Raw genomic sequence first — 23329 nt, 5'->3', positions numbered from 1 at the left:
TCACAGGTTCTCATTGTCATTCCTGGAAGAACCAGAAAGTAAATTAAGATGATAATGTTAATCTCCACTTTTAGACAACATGTTAAGTTTCAAAGCATCATGACACAGTTTTGAGTCTATATTTTAATCTCTGATATATTTAGCCTTAGCTAGCACTGACATTATTTTACCTAGTCCTGCTATTTTCCTGTGATAACATTCCTATTTTCTAACACTCCTTATTCAGACAGAGACAATGAGAGGTTGTATTTGCACAATTTACCAAACACTCACCTCAACTGCTTCATTTTGTTCTTTTAACCCAGGTTGTTAATCTAATTGTATTGAAGATGAGGAAAGAGAATGACTTCCCGAAAGTCATGGAGCAGAGGAGAAAGAGCCTTTGTCTGACTCTAGGACCAGCACTTTTTGTACCAGATGAAACCTTGCATTTGTGTTATTCCTAACCAGTTGTCTTGCTTTCAAGTCCCTCTTCTCTATATCCATCTCTGGCTTCCTAGACAAAAAACAGGCTCTTGTAGGAAGCATAAATAAGCTAAAACAGTGAATAAACTTTTCAAATAATTTGTTCTATATCGCAAAAGTCAGTAAATAAAACAGGAGACATCAAATCAGCCAATTTCTTTATGCATGGGATATCAAGCTCCTTGTATGAAGGAAGAAACTAATGACTTCCTCCTTCCTCTCCTCCTCCTCCTTCGTTCTGTTTCCCTTTTCTATGAAGGCTCTGACTCTTGTAGTTGTTCTGATGTTGTACCCGTGGGAAGGGCTCCTGAGATTCTGTGATGATCTCTCTGTAGACAGAGCTTGGTTCCCGGGAGGAGTCAGCATGCTCATTCATTGGTATGCTCGTCAAATGCATAACTCAGATACATCAAACAAGGTGCAGCTCTTTCTTATAATTTAATTGAATTTAAAGTTCCAGGATACATGTGCCGGACATGCAGGTTTGTTATATAGGTAAATGTGTGCCATAGTGATTTACAGTGTGGCTCTTTAGAACCTCAGTAAGACCTTTGTCCTGTGAGTTAGCAGGAAAGGGGTGGCTTTCCCCAAAGGAAGGGTAACTATTCACGATGAGGTTGAGGTTTCTATTGCCCATGCCCACACCTATTTTTTTTAATACAAGGAAGGAGGGAAACAGGGAGGCAGATGAGTACACAAGTGGCAGAAAATACCTTTCTAATGCTCCCATGTTGATTAATATGCCCGTACCACCAAGCTGGGTCATAATCCCTGTTACTTGGCTTCGTTCACGGGGTCCAATGCAGGATGCCTGGAAGCCGAATGGGCACAGATAGGACTGGAGAGAACAGAATACAGGGTCTCCATTCTTTGGACACCCTATTCGTATTCTATTCCCAATTTTTAAAACTTGCATGACATCTTTCTTCTCCTCTTTGCCTTTCCACATCCTCTCTTGATGATAAATAAAGGGAAAGGTGTTTCCCAACAAAAGAAAGTTCTAGAAGAATGTCTTCACAGCCTAATTGGCTGGCTCTTAATTTTGAAGAATCCTGACTATGTCTGTTTCCTAATTAGACTAGGAGAACCTGATGGGGTGCTGATATTACCTCCTCGAGGAAATTAAGTGTATAAGACAGCTTCTATCCAAAGGAAACTGTCCACTCTTTCTCTAAGTAATTACTTTTCCAAACTTCACATCGGTGAAACTTGAACCTTTTAGAAGAGAAAGGCCTTGCACCCTCTGCCCAGTTGTACATCACATGTGCCAAATCACAGAAAAATATCTTGAGGAGGTCTAAGTTGAACACTTTAAAGTTAGAAGGTTCTCCCAGTTTTCTCTGCCTGTTCTATGACTCTATATGTAGTTTCATATTGATTATAGATGTAGATACGCATATTTCCTTTTGACGAAGAAAAAGGAGTTTTGCTCCTGCAAATGAAAACAAATTCCATTATTTCTTAGTGACTCTAAGTTTGCCCAAACTGAATTGAACCCTGCAAAGGGTAGTCAGGTACTTGCCTCTGGCAGAGGCCACTATGTAATACATTAGGGCGCGAGGGAGGAGAGCTTGTCACACACGAAGCCATTGTACCATTTTATATACAACAGGAAATATCTCCCAAGCCCCACGGGTGGTCTAATAGCCTAAAGCATCAGAATTGATTACCCTTGGCTTGCTGAATTCCAAATGTCCTTGATAGTCAACAAAAGACTTGGTTGATGCAGAATTCGAAACTCCCTGTCCATGCTTAAGCACTGTAGTAGTAGCTGTCTGGACAATAAGAAGAGATGTTTGAAAAGAGTATGAACCTAAGCCACTGACTTGTAATATCGAAATCAAGTCAGTCACCCATTACACCCACAACATTTGTGTTATGCAGAGGAGTTGCTTCTCCCTTTCACAAGCAGGAAAAATGTGAACTGCAGTGAAGACAGCCAGAGACTCTACTTCCTAGGGCATAGACTTACCTTGCTGATACAAGGGCCCTGGGCCTCAGTAGGCACCTAACAAAAAATAAGATTAAAAAAAATTGAAAATAACATTAAAAGATTAAAAATAAAATCATCTATTCAATGGTTTCTCTCTGCTCTTGGAGTAAAGACCAAAATCTCTCAAGGGCCTGCTTGATCTGGCCCGTCTTCCTCTGCACTCTCATGAAGCTCCTCTCTTCCCACTCTGAGTACCCTTTGCTGGTCTGGCCTCCTTTAGCTCTTCCAGCTCAGCTCACTGCCCCAGAGCCTTTGCACAGGAAGCATCTCCTGTAAGTAGAATGCGATTTCCTTCCTCTAGCCTAGTAATGACTGTTCATCCTTCAGCTCAGATATCACTTCATTAGGGAAGGTTTTCTTCCCTTTGGGACCAGATCAGTGCTGTCTGTAATAAGCACTCATAGTTCACTGGACTTTTTTTTGTATTAATCAATTTATAAGTATTCCTTTATGGGATTATTTAGTTACCATTAGCTTCCATAAGGAGGAACTGTAGTCATGAACCACATAGTGCATTCCCATCAATGAGGGACCACATATCGGGTGGTGGTCCCATAAAATTATAATACTGTACTTTTACTGTATTTTCTGGAATGAAGGTAACAATCCCATGTAGATTTCCAGGACCTCAGCACTAGAGAGGGTCACTCAGTAAATTTAGTGTGAAAATCTGTGTTCAAAACCATCACCTAAGGACATTCTGATGCAAGTAAGCCTCATCACACACTAGAAATGCTGGTCTAGGTTGGGCATGGTGGCTCATACCTGTAATCCAGCATTTTGGGAGGCCAAGGCAGGAGGATCACTTGAGGCCAGAAGTTTGAGAACAGCCTGGACAAACAGCAAGACCCCATCTTTATTTTTTAAAAAAGAAAGAGACACTCGTCCACATTACTTAGAGGAGGAACCTTTAGAGAACACAGCTAAGTCCATGTTCTTTGTCTGAATATTTTGTATTGTTCTATCTATAACAGGTAAGGAGAGGGCCTTGAGATTTCCCTCAGTATGAATTCAGTCCTCTGTGGGACACAATTCTCCACAACCACCTTTTAGTTCTAACCTAGAGCCAACAGATGGTAGCCTTGTCAGGGTTGGTGGTTCCTGATTCGATTGAGAGTACAGGAAGATTATGAATCAATGGTTCATGGCCACAGGGTAGGTGTTGAAAGAAGATAAGAGGGCAAACTAATGGAACCCCATAACCAAGCTACGTGGCTCCATCTTGGACATCTGAAAGAGGTAGTGTGGTACAGTGAAAAGAGTATCAGGCCAGAGTTGCTCCTGCCATTTACTAGCTGCACAGCCTTGCTTGAATGAACCTTTTGGGCATCAGTTTGCTTATTTATAAAATGGGGGCAATTAATACTACTTTGTGGTGGTGTCAGAAGGATCAGACATAACATAAGTAAAGCCCTTGGCATGTAATACAAATGCAAAAAAAGCACACGTGTACATACATACGTGTGTGTGTGTGTGTGTGTATGTGTGGTAGATTATGTGTATCTTGGGTTTCAAGGAAAAAGCCAAATTATATGCTATTTTTTATATTATAAAGCCTTGCTTAAAAAACAGGTAATAATCTCTGAAACACAGATTTCTGTTTTTGTTTTTGTTTTTGTTTTTTGTTTGTTTTTTTGAGACAGAGTCTCACTCTGTCGCCCAGGCTGGAGTGCAATGGCGCGATCTCAGTTCACTGCAACCACTGCCTCCTGGGTTCAAGCAATTCTTCTGCCTCAGCCTCCTAAGTAGCTGGGCCCACAGGCGTGTGCCACCACACCTGGCTAATTTTTGTACTTTTAATAGAGAAGGGGTTTCACCATATTGGCCAGGCTGGTCTTGAACTCCTGACCTCATAATCCGACTGCCTCGGCCTCCTAAAGTGCTGGGATTATAGGAGTAAGCCACCATGCCCGGTCTCTGTTTTTGTTTTTAGGGGTTATGTGAATTTGAATGGAAGCATTGTCACATCTATACCTTCTTACTTCACTCAGGCAAGAAGCTGAAAGGGAAATTCTGTGTCTTTAACTTATCCTCCACCTCTCAGAATAAAGAAAGCAAAACATTTCAAACTCTCCAAAAATTTTGTCAACCATTAAGTGTTTATTAGCATTTTACTTCCCAAGTACAAATCAGAAATAGAATAGTTTTAGCCAATGAGATGTTTACTGCCTAGTTAGGAAAATAATGTTTTACATAGGAAATAATCAGAGAACAATACCAGGTGGTATGCAAACCTTTCTAGCTCACAGAAGAGAAGAGCAGAGCAGAGGGAAAATGGACCATGTAACCCAAGTCTGTGACCATGGATTTGTGGGAATGGAAGAGAATATTCACCCTGAAGAGTATGAGATGGGGACGAGGTGCTGAGGTGGGTCACTGAAGGTTGAACAATAACCTCAGAGACAGTCCAAGGCCTCCCTGGGGTGGTAGAAAGGGCAGAGAAAGTCAAGTTTTTCCAGACTTATCAGAGAGCAGAACATGGATGGACCCAGCAAGGGGAAGAAAAATTGGAGGCGGGAGAACTATAGTAGTTTCTGATTAAAAATGGAGATGCAGTCAGGTGCAGTGGCTCGCACCTGTAATGCTAGCACTATGGGAGGCCAACAGGAGTATTGCTTGGGTCCAGAAGTTCGAGGCTAGCTTAGGCAACCTAGCAAGACCTGGTCTCTACATTAAAAAAAAAAAAAAAAAAAAAAGGGAGATGCCTCTCTGGGTGTTTGTGTTCATGCTTTGGTTGGGGTCATGGTGGTTGCTTTAGTTGGGGGTGGGTGGAGGACCCATGAGTCATTGCTGGGCTCCTCATAGCTGCAGTGAGGGGTCAGAGCATGCGATCAGCTGTCAGTGGTGGTTGAAACAGTCCTGTTTGGGCTGCTCTGTGAACATGTAGAGAGATGCCATCATCTCTCACAGTACATTTTGCTTTCTGTAAAAATTGTCCTTGGGGTAGGAAGATCCTCATTTTCGGTACAGAACAAACACAAATAAGATATTTCATATCTTCTCTGCCATTTTCACCCTTCCCTGTAATTGGAAACTCTTGCCCCCAGTCTCACCTGTAGGATTCTATCTTCAAATGTAGAATTCTCTTTTCCTCACCAACCCCTCCCTGCCTGTCTCTTTTTTTCCCCCTTCAAATTTTCATGATCTTTTATTTTTCCGTTCTTTTGATTAATGATGGTAAAGGGAGTAGGAGAGAAGAGGGAGAGGACTCTTCTGTTTCATTAGTTTCTGATAAAGTGCAGTTTTTAAAGGCTGCTTTCAAAAATCCACACACTTTCTGTTGAACAGTCTTTAATTTACCTCCTCTTTTCAGACTTTGGTTTTGTGCTCAGAGGCATTCAGACCTTGTGCACCTCCACATGGTGTCTGAACTGCCTCCAGCTGATTCTGAGGGTTGAGCTTTTCTTCGCCCTTCAGCTTGCTATTAACCATTTTCTTCTTATTCCTGGAGTATGTTCGTTTCCCTCAAGTTCACTGCTGCGGACTTTCTCTTGGGAGTCACCCCCAATTATAATATCAAACCCAGTTTGTGGGGTGATCTAGCTGCCCAATGCAGCTCTCATACTCAGACTTCTCCCTGTTACATAAGACAAAATGAATTCTCTTCTCCTCACTAGTAGGCACTCACCAAAGTTGCATTTAAGTCTGGGTTGCTTATAAAGCATCAACATATCACCTCCCCCAGTTGCACCTAGTATGTTTCATAGGCAAAACCTGAGAGACTCTGTGTTGTTCTAATTACAGTTATTGTGTTAGCAACTCGAGTTATTACTCAGTGACTAGATGTATGCATACTTCTTTTTAAAATCTTTTGGATGCTTGGGATTTGAAACCTAATGGCTTTTTCATTTCTGTAAGTTATTTCCCCAATGAGACACATACAACTTGGGTTGTTGAGGTTTGGGGAAAGGAGTAGAGGGGCTTCAGGGTGCTTCTTCTCAGGTAGAAAAAGTCACAGTAGGTTACTACTTTTGGGCTTCCTGGAGAGTCTTACTCTGTGATGTGGGGGTCCTCCCTTCCTCCTTCCCTCCCTCCCTTCCTTTATATCCTTTCATTCCTCTTCCTCTTCTTGACAGTTGTTCCTGCTTTCCTTTCAACTACAAGTGAAGGTGTCTTCATCACTCTTAGGCTCTCTTTCCCCTTACCTTTCTTTGATTTTTTAAAACTTTATTTTATTTTTATTTTATTTGTTTTTTTGAGACAGGGTCTTGGTTGGTTGCCCAGAGCTGGAATGCAGTGACGCCACCATAGCTCACTACAGCCTCAACCTTCCGGGCTCGAGCCATCCTCCTACCTCAGCATCCCAGGTAGCTGAGACTACAGGGTGTGCACCACCAACACCTGGCTGATTTTTGTAATTTTTTTTGTAGAGACGGGATTTCACTATTTTGCCCAGGCTGGCCTCAAACTCCTGGGCTCAAGCGACCCACCTGCCTCAGCCTCCCAAAGTGCTGGGATTATAGGCATGAGCTACCATGCCAGACCCTCTTCCCCCTTACTTTCCTAATCATCTCTCCCCGTCCACTGCACCCAGGCTTCACTTCCTCTTTAAGTCCTCAAGGTCAGCTTCAGAACCAACCTCTGCTTGTGCCTCTGAGTATTTGCAGATGTCATTCAGTCTAGCAGAATAGCTTAGCCCTGTATCAACCAGCAAGTTTCTTGCCATCTTTCTGTCTATTCAAAACCTTTTAAAGGCCAGGCGCGGTGGCTCACACCTGTGACCCCAGCACTTTGGGAGGCCAAGGCAGGCGGATCATTTGAGGTCTGGAATTTGAGACCAGCCTGGCCAACATGGTGAAACCCTGTCTTTACCAAAAATACAAAAAATAGCCAGATGTGCTGCTGCGTACCTGTAATTTCAGCTACTCAGAAGGCTGAGGCAGGAGAATGGCTTGAACCTGGGAGGTGGAGGTTGCAGTGAGCTGAAATCATGCCACTGCACTCTAGCCTGGATGACAGAGCAAGACTCTATCTCAAAAAAAAAAAAAAAAAAAAAAGCCCAAAATATATTTAAAATATGTAGGACTTCTTTGGAGTTCTTAGGGCCTAAGAACATTCTGGAGATTTTGCACTTAACACTTGAGTCCAGTACAATATGTAATGTAGTTGTGAACATGACCTTGCTCCTAATTCCCTAAAATCCAACCAGATGTCCCTAATCTTGTTTCCAGACCTCCTGACCCCAAACAGCCTCCTCTAAATCATCTCCTATCCTAGACTTCTGGGGCTCTGAGAATATTGTTGTTCATTACATCCATTCATTCATTCTTACAGTTGGTCCACAAATACCTGGAGAAAGGCCCACAAGGGGCTTTGAAGTGTATAAATATAAGACCTGAATTACAGTCTTAGGATGTTGCCCATTCCAAGTCTCTTAGGGTAGGGACCCAAGGACCCCTGGGAAAGGAACAAACAGAGATTTTGAATGAATATAATTTTCCTGTCATAAAACAGGAATGGTTCTGTTTACATATCTCTTGCTAAACTGAATTCTGTATTGGCTTAAGTGCAAGCTTGGTCAGAGATACTAGTAGAAGGAAACTTCTGTGAGCTCTGGTCCTATTGTACGAATTGGTCTCTAATTAAGGAAGAGTTTTCCCTTAAGGGTTATACACAGAATCTTACTCTATTAATTTGTTCCTGGGCCTTGTTGCTATGAACTTTGGCCAGCCTTTCACCCCCATCTGTGAACACACTCTGAGAATCCCACATATCCACACTTTCTGGGTGAGAAGAGAGACATGTGGCTCCCGTTTAGGCTGCATCTGACCTATCCCTGTCCAAGTGAACATAAGAGTAAGACTCCTAGCCTTGGCCTCCTCCTAACAACAAAAGGAAGTTTCAGTTTCCTGAAAAGTCTTGTACTCCCTATCATCAGAATCACTCTTCTGGATTGAGATTGGAAGGGAAAAGAGAGTGAAAACGTCATAGGAGTCAGAGCTTTTCCACCTTGACTGTGTCATTAAGCAACACATTCTACACCATGGAATTTAAGATGCCATCAACTGTAAGACATAACATTATTTTATGTCTGATATGGTTTGGCTATGTCCCCCCCCAAATCTCAATTTGAATTGTAGTTCCTATAATCCCCAGACGTTGTGGGTGGGACCAAGGGAGGTAATTGAATCATGGGGGTGGGTTTTCCTCTGCTGGTCTCATGATAGTGAGTAAGTCTCATGAGATCTGATGGTTTTATAAAGGGGAGTTCCCCTGCACACGTTCTCTTGCCTGCTGCCATATAAGATGTGCCTTTGCTCCTCCTTTGCCTTCCATCATGATTGTGAGGCCTCTGCAGCCATGTGGAACTATGAATCCATTAAACTTCTTTTCCTTTATACATTACCCAGTCCCAGATATGTCTTTTATTAGCAGCATGTGAACGGACTCATACAATGTTCCACAAGGAAAAAGCAACCAGCCAATTAAACTACCATAATCACTGATTGAAAAAATACGTATCCTAGAATCAATGAAATATGTAGCACAGTGATTACATGTACAGGACTTGGAGTCAGGCTGCTTGGGTTTGAATCTCAGCTCTGTTATTTAATGTTTGAACTTGGGCAAGCCATGTAACCCCTGTGCCTCAGTTTCCTCATCGTTGGGATGATAATAATCGTATCTACTTGAGAGGGTAGTTGTGAGTATTAAATAAATGCCTACATGTAAAACACTTAGCAGTATTTAGAATATAATAAAGGCTTAATAAATGGTAGCAATTTTTAGTTGAATGCTAATAAAGTATAGTTAACAGCTAAAAGTATTGAGCAATTACTAAGTTTCTGGTGTGGTGCCAACCACTTAGGATGGATTATCAAGTAACTCAAGGAGGAAGATGCTATGATTATTCCATCTTAAACTCCTTTTTTTCTTTTTCTTTTTCTTTTCTTTTTTTTGGAGACAGTCTCTCTGTCACCCAGGTTGGAATGCTGTGGCACGATCTTGGCTCACTGCAACCTCTGCCTCCTGGGTTCAAGTGATTCTTATGTCTCAGCCTCCTGAGTAGCTGGGATTACATGCAAATTCCACCATACCCAGCTAATTTTTGTATTTTTAGTAGAGACAGGGTTTCGCCACTTTAGCCAGACTGGTCTCAAACTCCTGACCCCAAATGATTTACCTGCCTTGGCGTCCCAAAGTGCTGGAATTACAGGCATGAGCCACCGCATCCAGCCTTAAACTCCTTTTTAAGGAGCTCTTTTTTTTTTTTTTTTTTTTGAGACAGGCCCTCACTCTGTCACTCAGGGTAGAGTCCAGTGGCATGATCATAGCCCACTGCAGCCTCAAACTCCTGGGCTCAAGCAATCTTCCTGCCTCAGCCCTCTTGGGTAACTGGTACTACAGGTGTACACAACTAGGCCCAGCTAATTTTTTTTTTTTTTTTTTTGGTAGAGACGGTGTCTCACTATGTTACTCAGGCAGGTCTCAAATTCTTGGCCTCAGGTGATCCTGGTGAACTTTTTTAGTTTACCACTCTGGAGGTCAGAAGTCTAAAAATCAGAATGTCAGAAGGGCTATGTTCCTTCTAGAGGCTCTAGAGAAGAATCCATTTCCTTGCTTCCCTTTACAGGCCACCTGCGTTCCTTGGCTTATGGCCCCTTCCTCAAATCACTCCAGCTTCTTGCTTCTAAATCACTCCAGCTTCTTGCTTTTATTGTCACATCTCCAACTATTCACTCGGATCCTCCTGCCTTTCTTTTATAGGACCCCTTCAGAGTCCACCAAGTCCACCTGGGTAATCCAGGATAATCTCATCTCGAGATTCTTGACTTAATCACACCTGCAAAGTCGCTTTTTTCCATATAAGGTAACATTCAGAAGTTCCAGGGATAGAATGTGAATATTTTTGAGGGGTCGTTATTCAACTTGCCCCAGACATAATAAAATTTGCATTAAAAAATTGATGGAAGACGAGAGAATGGAGTAAGAAAGACCAGTTAAATGACTGATTAATACTCCAGATGAGGGATGATCAGGTCATAGACCAAGATAGTCGCAGTGGGGAGAGAAAGGTAGAGTCAGATTGCAGATGTTGGGAGGTAGATTGTTCTCAAAGCATTATCCTGAGCACTAGGATTTCTGACAAGCCTTCAGGTGGTACATGCTGCTGGCTCTTGAACAACAGCTTGAGTGGGAAGGTCCTGGGGAACACCAGCATTCAAGGGGTGTCAAAAGGAACCCAAGGCCAGGTGCAGTGGCTCACACCTGTAATCCTAGCATGTTGGGAGACTGAGGTGGGAGGATCAGTTGTGGCCCAGAGTTCAAGACAAGCCTGGGCAACATAATGAGAACCCATCTCTACAAAAAATAGAAAAAAAAGTTATCTGGGCATAGTGGTGCATACCTGTAGTCCCAGCGCCTCATGAGGCCGAGGCAGGAGAATTGCTTGCGCCCAAGAGTTCTAGGCTGGAATGAGCCGTGATTGTACCACTGTGCTCCAGCCTGGGCAACAGAGTGAGATCCTGTCTCTAAAAACAACAAGAAGAAGAAGATGAAGAAAAAGAAGAGGAGGAGGAGAAGGAAGAGGAAGAAGAGGAGGAGGAGGAGGAAGAAGAAGAAGAAAAGAAGAAGAAGAAGAAAAGAAGAAGAAAAAGAGGAAGAAGAGGAGGAGGAGGAAGCAGGAGGAGGAGGAGGAAGAAGAAGAAGAAGGAGGAGGAGGAAGAGGAGGAGGAGGAGGAGAAAGAAAAAGAAGAAAAGAAACACAAGAGGCAGAGACCATAGCTTCCATGAAGAATCCCAAGAGAGGATGGTGTCCTGAAGCCCCCAGGAAAGGAGAGGATTTTAAGGAGAATATAGTCAAGACAGGAAAAGAAAGATGCTAAAAGCTGTCTAAAAGATTTGGCTACTAAGTCACTGGTGTCCTTGAAGAGAGCAGGTTTGGTGGGGTTATGGGAGCCCAAAGTCTGTACCATTTTGCCCTACGTTCTCTGAATAGATTCTGTTCAGCTATATTTATCTAAAAATGTGGGGCTGGGTTAGCAGAGAGGGGCAGAGGCGCAGGGAACACTCTGTCTTTACTCCAGCAGCAGCTGTGCTGTCACAGGCCCTCAAAGCCATGTCATGTCAGTTTACCGTCCTGTTCTTGGCTCTGGGTGTGATGCCATCTCCACCTGTGAGCTTATTTTGGGACATGCAAAATATTTATTTGCAAAAGTGCACAACAGCAGACAGAATGAAATAATGGGCCTCGTAAATATCGTACAGCTGCAACAGCAACTCCAAATGCCTAGCTTAGTGGACTGAAGGAAGAAGGGTACTTCAGGTGAAGGCTGATGTCCACTTGCTTACTTACTCAGTTCACTCTTCCAGGGACTCTGTCAGGCAGAATTATTTTCTTTTGGTATTATATTCTATCTTATCTTTCCTACCCTATGCATTAAAAACAGGTTGTGTTTTTGTTTGTTTGTGGTGTACATTGACCTAAAATTATGGGATTACAATTTGGTCGTAAATTGTAATTCCATCATTTTAATAGAGGCCTTGCCTCTAAGAATACATTAGTGATTGTTAGCTTGTCTTCATATTCTCTACTTTGATGTCCTTCTATCTCTCTAGACAGCCATCTAGTCTTTTTTTTTTTTTTTTGAGGAGGAGTCTCGCTCTGTCGCCCAGGCTGGAGTGCAGTGGCCTGATCTCGGCTCACTGCAAGCTTCGCCTCCCGGGTTTCCGCCATTCTCCCACCTCAGCCTCCGAGTAGCTGGGACTACAGGCGCCCACCACCTCGCCCGGCTAGTTTTTTTTTTTTGTATTTTTAGTAGAGATGGGGTTTCACCGTGTTAGCCAGGATGGTCTCGATCTCCTGACCTCGTGATCCACCCGCCTCGGCCTCCCAAAGTGCTGGGATTACAGGCTTGAGCCACCGCGCCCGGCCACCATCTAGTCTTTTAAAAGAGCACAGTTGCACATTTGTTAAGTCATAAGGGGGCTAACTTGTTCTTTTCTGTATATGACTCTACCAACTGTGACCTTACAAAGCAGAAAGGAGATATCTACAGTATTATAGCAAAAATACTAAGAAAGAATGAAAATGGAAGCTGGAAGCCCACTGGCTCTGTTTCTCTACTATTTTAAAAGGAAACAACCACTTAAAACTGGATTTTCTAAAAGGAAAAAAAATAAGTAAAAATAAAAGCTAACTTCAGGTTGTGTTTGCTCATTTGCATATTCCCCTTTTCCTGTTTGTTGGAATCAGAGAAAAATAACTGTCATCTAACCTTTCGACTTAAGCACAATTTGGCATTTTAGTTGGCTCATTCTTTCATTGTCAAAAGTTTTCCTTAAAAAAAAAAAACAATTTTCTCTACCCACTTTGTGACTGATGTATTCATTTCTATTCCACTGGAGTAGCATTTAAAAAAATCTGTTTTGACATCACAATTATCCTACCATTAGAACACTGGATTCAAACAATCATTTCATTTCACTTTATCTGCTTCATAGATGATCACCAAAAAAATACGCTGCATCAAGGCCTTCTTGGTGCTTGTTTTTTTGTCCACTTGGTGCATGGCTGGTGAGTTTAACAAACAAAGTACACCCGGATAAGTAAATGAGTATGTTTGTGTTACTTGCATTGTATCCAGGCTGAAAGAGATAAATGACAAGAGGTGAGTAGCTACTACTGTTGACTGGGAATAGACAATGTTGGACATAGACTTCTGTGAACTCTATCTGAGCTGGCTCTGTTAGCCCCCATCTCTCTGGGAGTCAGGGTTATTATTCTCCTTTTCTAGGAGAGAAATCTGAAGCTCAGAGAAGCTAGGTAAACTCTTCTAGGTTACAAAAATTGTATATTTCATTGAATTTTAGATGTCTAGGTTGTATTGATTTTATGTACCATGAAGAAAGAAAGATATACCACCACAACTGTACCACAGTAATTGTTTTATTCCTTAGAATTTTCATTGTATACCTATTGGAAGAGTTTCTTGGCTAGGCTCAGTGGCTCATGCCTGTAATCCTAGCACTTTGGGAGGCAGAGGTGGGTGGATCACTTGAGCCCAGGAGTTTGAGACCAGCCAGGGCAACGCGGTGAAATCCCGTCTCTACAAAAATACAAAATAATTTAGCCAGGCATGGCGGTGCGCACCTGTAGTCCCAGTACTCAGGAGGCTGAGGTGGGAGGATTGCTTGAGCCCAGGAGGTGGAGGTTGCAGTGAGCCAAGACTGAGCCACTGCACTCCAGCCTGGGTAACAGAGTGAGACCCTGAAAAAGGTTTTAAACTTGTTTTGGAATGGATTTCTCTCATATACATCTCTTGTGCGTATGTAATAAGGGAAGTATACATGAAATAAATTAGTTAAGGTGTTTAAGAAACTTCCCATTCTGAGTCTGACTCTTCTGAATTATTTTCCAACTTGGAGTCATCAAGTTCATGTTTGGCTGCACAGGATCATCTGCTTTGCTATCGAGAGTGTTGGTGATGTAGCATTTCCTAAGAGATGTCCCCACTCATCTTCAGGATTCTCTTCCCAGCCATTGCACAGTTTCATGCCCGTGTATAGGCAATGACAGCTACGGCTGACTGCTGCTGGCTGACCGTGATTGTGGGCTGTAGTATTGCTTCAGATATATTAAAATGTGAGTAAATATATGTCTTTACGTTCAGATTTAGGTCTGTGTATCTCTTAACTCAGGCATAGAAAAGAGGCTTGTGCCGTGTGTTTCTAGAGGCTGTTGTTTCTCATCACAGGGCAGGAGCAGGTGCTGGATTTGATCTGAACTCCAACTTCTGCTCCTTACCTTTCACGCAGTTGTTAATACCACCTGTGTTCCCTTTCAAACCTCTTGTAGCGGCAACTTGGTGAACCTTTGGGGGAAAAGGAAAATTCAGAACCAAATGAAGAACTTTTTCTAGTTGTTGCTGTCGAAACCTCCCTGATGATTTCAGCGGAAGTTCTCTGGAGCAGACAATTTCGCAAACATCTGAATCAAGCGTGCTTTGTCAGAGTCACCAGAGTGTGAAGATTCTGCTGTTTAGTTCTGTGCAAGGAGATTGGTAAGAAAATTGTGAAGTATCCCAGATGCAGACAGCTGTCGCTCTGAGGAACCGACTCTATTGAACTTCCTTGGGATGCTCACCTCTAATTGCTGCAGCTGTAACCACTGCTAGTAGCCAGGGTGGGCTGAAAAGCACCACAGTCTGCTGTGGAAAAAAGCCTCATGTCCATAGGTTTTAGAGTGGAATCTGCATCATCATAACTGAATTTTAGCACGTAATTCAATCTGCTTGGATGGATGCCCCCTTTGCCTAAAACACAGGACGGATCACACTAAGAGAAATCATCCAAGATGCTCATGTTTTGTGCATGAAAGTACATCTGTATATATTTTCCACTTTGCCCTTTTCAGTTTTCTTTGAGCACTGGAGTTTGTTTATTTATTTTATATTTTGGCAGCTAGGGACCAAGATATTTCTTTTCTGTTTGTTTTCTCCAACTCTTTTTACAGTTTAACAAGTCAAATACAAAACTCAGGGGAGTTAATAAGCCTCGTGATGGTATTGTGCATAGCATCACATTATTGATTGGATATACTGCATTGGAATGCTGTAGAAGAGCCCTAAACCAAAAAATTTCAGACGCCTGAAGCTTTGAGCTTTCCAATTAGGCTGAAAGGTTCCCCTGATAACCAGTAGTGCTGAAGCTTTTAATATTGTTTAGCTCTATCAGTTATCAGCAACGTTTTCTAGTTACGGAGGCCAGAGGATCACTTGATGTCAGCAAGGTAGCTCATCTAATCTACTTGCCCCCTTTCTAATCAAATATTCTATCTGGAAGAAAAGAAATTTTCAGTTTAACGTAAGCTGATCATAATTGGGAGCAAACGCTTCTTTCCCTTCTATGCTATCTCCTCCTGTGCAGTCTATTTTGCATCCAAAGATACATTTGAAAGTCGAAATCCCTTAGAGCTAAATATTCTAAACTGACAGAAGAATTTCTAGTGGCACACCAGCCTGGAGCCATGTTTTTATGAGGACATCACTTTCTATTTCTAAGCTTCACCATGCACTCTTGCTTTCTTAGTGCTGGGAGCCATGCCACATCAACTTGCCTCCCTCTCAGCTTTTAATGTTTTTTTAATGGAGTCCAGTTTTCCGCCTAAGTTATGGCTAGCTTTCTGACAAACCATCAGACACCTAAGTGACCATAATGGAAGTGTCCAGATGTGTCATGGGAAAAGGCTATGGCTAACTTTCGTGCCTTTAAACAAAACCATATTATAACCGTTCATTTTTACCTGGCCTCTGGGTTTGCCATAGAGGCTAAAATGAGGCTTAAGAAAACATTTTAAAAATTAATATATGATATGAAGTCTTTTCTTGTAAGCCACAAGCAAAAGCAATCATTTCTAAATCTGGCTGGCATAGTGAGTATGCTGCCTGTACAGTGAAATAGCAGAAGTGCTGCATGTTTTTCTGAAGTAAAGAACTGCTCAGGTAGCAATGAAGTTAGTTATCTAATGAAATAAAGCAAATGCACTTTACAGATTCCCAGCTGTGTAGAAGAATTTAAGAAAATAATTGTAAATTAAAATGAATTTAAAATGAATGGTGAATCATTGGAAATGCAAATTCATCAGGGAATGGGGCATTTCTATGATAAAGGAAGGAATATATCCTCTTGAAAGTCAGCAATTTAGATGGCTTTATCTATACAATTTGGAAGACATTTGCAGAGCATTTGGTAATTAAATATGCCCTCAGCTGAGCAATAATGCCCGGGGTTGTCCTGCTGGCAAATAAAAGCTAAGCGTTCTTGCTATGCCTGGGTTTTGAATTTCTGCTTGGAATCCTGTGAGTTGTCTGTGATACTGCTTGTGAGGTTGTACAATCCATACAATATTGTGAGTAAATCAATCTTTACTAAAAAACAAGCAGAATTCATTTTCCTAGCTTCTCAACAACTGGCTCTTTCTTGACATTCAGATTCTAGCTCAACATCTCCACCTACCCAACAAAGACTTTCCGTCCACGTTAGCCCACCCTATCTGACCACGTTCCTTTATTTTTATTTCACTGATCACTGTCCAAAATGGTTTTCTTCATTTGTTTGCTGGTTTATTGAATGCCTCTGCCTGGGGGAAAATAAACTCCTCTAGAGCAGGATGTTACCTGTCTCCTTCATGTCTGATGTCCCAGCTCTTAGAAGCAGTGCTGGCACATTGTGGGGTTTTCAATAAGGGAGGTTACATAAATGAATGAGTGAATGAATGAATGAATGAATGAAGAGTGCTGACTAGCATATAGCTCCAAAGGGAGTTATAGGACATTGGATAGCTCATAGGCTTGGTATAAGATATGGATATACATGCAGTCTAATAAAATGTAGCCTAATGAGGGCAGAAACTCTTTATACTTGAAAAAAATTTCCACAGCAGCTGATATTTTACACTGTTGGAGGCTTATTAATGGGGATTTCTTGAAGAGGTGACCTGGTGTTGTAATTCATGCCAGCAGGGATATGGGGGGGTACCGGGGGCCACTTTTAGGGATCAGAAGCCCATAGTAAGTCACCTGGATTGACGAGGACTCTCCTTTCCAGTGTGGACAATTCTGTTCACTTGAAATTCCTTGAACAGAGTTTTTTTCTTAACCAAAGAATAGAAAGATATTTTGCCGTGTCATTAATATTTTGGGTGCTTTCTGTCAAACCAATCCTTGCCTTTACATAGGTAAAAACTGTTCTTACCAAAAAAGCAGTTTGGCTGATGGAGTCTGAGATTCATTAAAAATATTAGTAACTTGAAAGAAAACAAAAACAAGAAACTTCTTTGAATTTGATATATTTTATAGGAAGGGGCCTGGTTTGATGTTGCCCAGTTTAACTTTTATCCAAATTGCCCTTGAGGAATGTTTTTTAATCAGATGCACTTTTATCCATATCTTCTGAAGTGACATTTTTTTCTTCTTTTTACAGGAGGGTAGAATAACATGGAAAGCAGCTTTTATTCACTCCAAGGACAACTAACTCACATACAACGAAGGGCAGAATAAGTCTCTCGGTGCGTAGATTAGCCTCGGGGTGTCATGGGTGTGTGTGTCTTACTTAGGAACCTCTTTAAAAATAATTACCTTGTGATTAGTATCTGATGCTAATGGTATATTTTCATTTAGAAAGTCTGAGGTCTTTATTTTCTGAGACAGTGAATGAACTTCTTTTCACCTTGTTCCTGGCTGTTTTTCCTCCATTGCTTTAATAAAGACTCAGGGGCATAGGCACATACACCTCCCTGCAAATGGTAAATTTTCTAATAAAACAGTTTTCATTTCTGTTATAATTCCAGGTGAATGAAATATAAAATGTTTACTAAACTCCTTTTTTATTTTTAAGGTGTATATTTTCTGGATGGTTTATGCATTTAAAAAAAGGAATAAATATTTTCTTTTTTTTTTGAGACGGAGTTTTGCTCTTGTTGCCCAGGCTAGAGTGCAATGGTGCGATCTCGGCTCACCGTAACCTCTGCAATTACAGGCATGTACCACCATGACTGGCTAATTTTGTATTATTATTATTATTTTTGTTTTAGTAGAGACGGGGTTTCTCCATGTTGGTCAGGCTGGTCGAGAACTCCCAACCTCAGGTGATCCGCCCCCCTTGGCCTCCCAAAGTGCTGGGATTACAAGCATGAATATTTTCTTATGGATTCTACCTAATGTTTCTGTTTAATATGGTTACCAGGGGAAGCCCACCTGGGGGAAGGGTTTATACGTTTAACTAAAATGTGAGAAATGGAGATAGAGACACACTGTAGTGTTCTTTCCAGCCAAAGCTCATTAATACAATTTTGGTCATGTTTAAAGACTTTTAAAAAATGGGTTTGGAGACAATTTTGAGTCCAGTCTTTAATCACTAACCACAGTGTGTTTCTCCCGTCACTTCCGTGATTCCGAGGTTAATGTTTGGATCGTGGTAATGGCTGCATGTGAGCCACATATAAAAAAGCTGTAATCAATTTCTTTGATGTCCTAAAGTCACAGCCCACCAATCTAATATCAATGTGATGGGATAGGAATTGTCAGGCTATAGTTAGTTATTGGCTTTAAAAAATAAAAATAAAGCATCAACAAAATCTGCTTCTGGCAAGAAACATGTATATTAAGACTATTTGGGGGAAAAAATGAATGTAAATCCTTCCTTGTTTGAGTGACTTCTAGTAGTTCATATGATTTCTGAAATAAAAGTGTGTGGAAAATGAAGGCCATTCCATGGAAGTTGGTAGCATGAGTATCTAGGATCCTCATAAGGTCCTAGCCTTCTGGAGTTTGTCAATAAAGTGTGGTTTTATGATTCCTCCCAAAAAGGGTGGGGATAAAGAGAAGGGAGAACCTGGAACAGGGGAGAGAGGAGGAAGAAGGATGGGAAACAGGAATATGGACAAACTGGAGACTGATCTGTAGACTGGGGAGGAAATGGTTCCCTTAAGAAGTTTGCATGTAATATTTAACTGGTGCATTCATATAACATCTTGACTTAATAAAAGCAAAAGAAAAGAAAAATGAAAGAAAAAATCTGCAGCGAGACAATAAAAAGTTTCCTCCTCACACCCACCGCCTTAGGGGTTTTTTTCCTCGAAGCCTCAGAGCTTATCCCACTGAAACTCATCAATTTTTGCCTTTATGCTGGAAATGCCCGAAAACATTTGAAGCTTTACAGCCACCCCTTGGGGTGGAAGGTTTCACAATGCCCGCTGAGCCACACAGCCTGTCCCCAGGGAAGGCCAAGGGGCCACAGGGTGGGGGAGAGAGGCATTCTTTCTGTTCCTAGGCAGGGATCAAGTGCCCTTCCCCTGCCAGTGTGCAAACAAAGGACCCAACCTCAAAGCTCTTGCCCCAGCGCGTGACCTCGGGGGCCAAAGGCAAAACATTTTATCTCTGGGTCCTAGTGACATAAGCTCCTCAGGCTCTGCAATTGTAGTTTATGATGTGACTAGAAACCTTTGATGGAATGACTATTGCCTTCTATTTCTCTGCCCAGCCATTTGTTATTCTGTATATTTTTGAGAGCTGTGGGAAACTTTCATAACCAAAGCCTGAGCCAGGCTAAAACTTGTTCTATTTGGAATCTCTAATGAAGTCAAAACATGGCCTGGATTTTCTGAAAGGCTCCTCTGGCCGCCTGCAACAGCCCCAGGGCACAATCAGACAGGGATGGAGAAGGCCTGGGAGCAGATTTTGTTACCAAGAATAGGACAGAACAATGTTTGCCTCCAAAACACTAGGGCTGCTATTTACCTTCTCAGCTGGAAGAAGTGAGGCATAAATGCATTATTGCACATAAAGTGTCAATACCAATTCTTTAATTTCTAAATTTTTAGGATTTTATTTTTTCTTAACTCCCCTTAAATAAAAGGTCAGGGAGAATTTTTAACATAATTGATTTCCTGAACTAAGGGAATAAATTCTTCATTTCAGAAGTTTTGACGCTCTAAAATGCTGTTACTTTGCCTAAAATGGAAGTATGGCGGAGGAAGAATAAAAATGGTAAGACATTTCCAGGTGATTATGGGGGTTGAGAACGCTTCCATGTGTGTGCTGTGTGTGTTGGCAATGTCATTATTCCAGGAACTGCTATGAAAAAACCAGGTTTCCCTATGTTTGGATGTAAAACTTCATCTACTTCTCAGAAGCTCTCCAAAATTATTTACCAGCTTGAGCCTGCCCCCTCAAAAGGAGCCTCAGATCCTAACATAAGTGGTAAGTTGTAAAATGTAGGTCCTAGTTTTTACTTAAGTCAAAGGTTAATAGTAAAAGGGGGGGTTGATTCCTCACTGTTTCAAGTTAATGTTTATTTTTCACCGTCATTTAAAGAATTTTTCAGGCCCTTATTTCACTGCTGAAAGCAGAGTAAGAGAACTCAGATTTCATGCCCCAGGGCTTGAATAAAGGAATAAAAACAGCACAACATTTGCATCTATTTAACTGTCTCAGTTCTAAGAGTCCCCTCACAGTAAGAGGGGGGAAACTGTATCTCTAGGTTAAATGAAGCTTTTCTGAGATATTTGCCAAAAACACAATTCAGAGGAAGATAATCATTGTCAGAAATGACCTAGGAAGTCAAGGCCTTATGATTGAAAACACAAAGCTTAGAAAGGTGCATTCTCTTGCTTCTCTGCCTGCCCGGATATCAATGAGCATCAGCTAAAGGTGGCTGAAGAACCAATTTCATGCATCTACTGTACGAGGAAATGAACTGAGCCAAGGGCAAAAATAAAATTATACAAATGTTATTATAGACTAGCCTGCTTCTGTCCTAGTTTAATTCAAATTTTAGTGCTGCAGGCGTTGCTTCTGGCAGTAGCCTTCCTGAATAAATCAACATTTGCTTACATCTAAATTATTAGGGAAGCATGTGACTTTGTTTATTGTATAAATTATATGCAAGGTTAAAGTATTAACTGTTCAACTGGCTTTGTTCAGTCACCTCCCCAACTCTCCCCCAAATCATCTCTCCCCCAATAGGAAATAAAAATCTGAAACTACTAATTGCTTTTAGACAAACCAAGTAACAAAGCTGCATTATGAACCTGAGGTTACAGATGGAGAGCACTGTTAAAGGTGTGGCAGGAGACAGTCTTGGTATTGAGGAAAAAGAAAGGCGCTCTGGCCCAAGAAATTGTTCACCTGAGCTCTGACGGGGTGTCTGCACAGAGGCAAATGGTGATCTGGCAAATAATCGGTTAAGTTGATTAAGGCAGCCAACCAAATGGGATAATTTAATACAAAACTAAAGAAAGCCTTTTGGCTAGGATTTCAGTAAGCAAGGAATTTCAAATTATATTGCAGTGTTGGACCCAAACATTTTTATTGCCTTTATCCGCTAGAAAGTTAGACATAGGCTGGAAAATGCACTTAGAACAATGATTTGGTTTTTGTTTGTTTGTTTGTTTTGTTTTTCTCTCTGCACATCACTGTGAAATGACTCCTGAAAGACCATCCATACGTGTTCAGGAAATAAGATGGGCTTTGATAACTAGACAATTTGACTTTTTAAGTGTTTAGACAAGCCGGGTATCGGGTGTGTCCTGCTATGAGAACATCCAATTTAAATAAACATCAAGCGTTCAGAATAGACAAATCAGAAGGTAATTGTTTGCTTTACAAAAGGTTCTTTTTATAAGATCATCCGCAATACACTTCTTTCTGTTGACCTTTCCCACAGTATAATTTGCAAAATTATAATTAAATTCAATCTTTTCCAAAAATATATGGTTTTTTTTCTTTCTCAAGACTTTTTGTAGAAACTCTGCAGGTCAGAAGATTTTTGTATAGAATGGTCTTCTCCAATCAATTATCTGAATCTAAGGTGTGCTCAAAAGGAGAATCAGTTTCCCATTCGACCACTTAGGATTCTTTCTCTCAGCGTCCTAAATTTGGCTTTGAGACCTTGGACAATGATTCTCCTAACCTGGTCAATGCACCACCTGCAAGAATCACCCAGGACTGGAGTCCAGGAATCTGCTCAGTAACGTGACTGGATTGCATGTGAGCTAACATTTAAGAACTACTTTTGCAGAGTCTAATATGGAAGCAAACTGTGTAGCTCTCTCTACTCTGTCATGCGCTTTGCATCATCTCCTAGTCATGGTGTCCTGGAGCCCAGCCCAAAAGGCCTCCCCACCTCTGCCCTGCTTTGTTTTGGTCAAGAAGGGTATCTCTGGAGCACACCTACTGACTCCGTGGTAGATCTTGATTTGTATCAGGCTTTTATGAAAAATTGCCACACATAACTACAGTTCTTTTTGAAATAACTTATTATATGTAAAATTAAATTGCTTTCCACCCAATGAATATCTGTAAGAAATAGCTTTTTAGTTTTTTTTTTTTTTTTGAAGCAGGGTCTCACTTTGCTGCCCAGGCTGGTTTCAAACTCCTGGGCTCAACCTGTCCTCCCACCTCAGCCCCCATGGTTCCTGCAACCACAGGCACATGCCACAATGTCTGGCTAATTAAAAAAAAAAAAATTTTTTTTTTTGGCTGGGTGCGGTGGCTCATGCCTGTAATCCCAGCACTTTGGGAGGCTGAGGTGGGCAGATTACTTGAGGTCAGGAGTTTGAGACCAGCCTGGCCAACATGGTGAAAACCCATCTCTACTAAAAGTACAGAAAAATTAGCTGGGTGTGGTGGGCAGGCACCTGTAACCCCAGCTACTTGGGAGGCTGAGCCATGAGAATCATTTGAACCCGGAGGCAGAGGTTGCAGTGAGCCGAGATCACACTACTGCACTCCAGCCTGGGCAACAGAGTGAGACCCTGTCTCAAAAAAATGAAAATTAAAACGAAAGAAAAAAAAATTTTTTTAAGGCAGGGTCTCACTCTGCTGCCCAGGCTGGTCTCAAACTCCCAGACTCAGGGAATCCTCCTTGCTCAATCTCCTAGAGTGCTAGGGTTACAAGTGTGAGCCCCTGCACCTGCCCTTAATTAATTAATTATAAATGTGAAGCACTGAAACTGTGTTCTTCCCCTCTCACTCTTCCAGAGGAAGAGAAGATCATCAGTGGCATATGGCAGTTGCAACACCCACAGCCAGTTTCACACATGTGGAGAGCACCCTGTGCCTCCTCCTCCTGGTTTCCCGTGCTCCACAAGTTCAGAGAAACTTCTCTCACAACCAACTATAGAAACGATGTTGGAAAGTACAGTCTTAGAAATAACATTTTAATTGCAGCATATCAGAGTGAAAAAAAAAAAAAAACAGATGTTGGAATTGGACAATTCTGGTTTCAGATCAGTTTCATTGTTCATCCTCATGTGATATTTGGCAAGAAATAAAACATCTCTGCGTTCAGTTTCCTTGTCTGTGATATGAAATAACACATTGTAAATATGCTGAGTGTTAAGAAAATAATGAACAACATGCAAGGAGTAGT

The 23329-nt window shown here is 41.5% G+C and overlaps 1 pseudogene; it reads right to left on the bottom strand.

The window, feature by feature from the left end:
* Positions 1-22900: 22900 nt before the first annotated feature.
* Positions 22901-23105, bottom strand: LOC117064300 (annotated as a pseudogene).
* Positions 23106-23329: the final 224 nt, after the last annotated feature.

This window comes from Trachypithecus francoisi, unplaced genomic scaffold, assembly GCF_009764315.1.
Source record: "Trachypithecus francoisi isolate TF-2019V2 unplaced genomic scaffold, Tfra_2.0 Lachesis_group19, whole genome shotgun sequence".
NCBI lineage: Eukaryota > Metazoa > Chordata > Mammalia > Primates > Cercopithecidae > Trachypithecus > Trachypithecus francoisi.
Note: the sequence above shows the minus strand (reverse complement) of the source record. Positions and strands in the feature narration are given on the sequence as shown.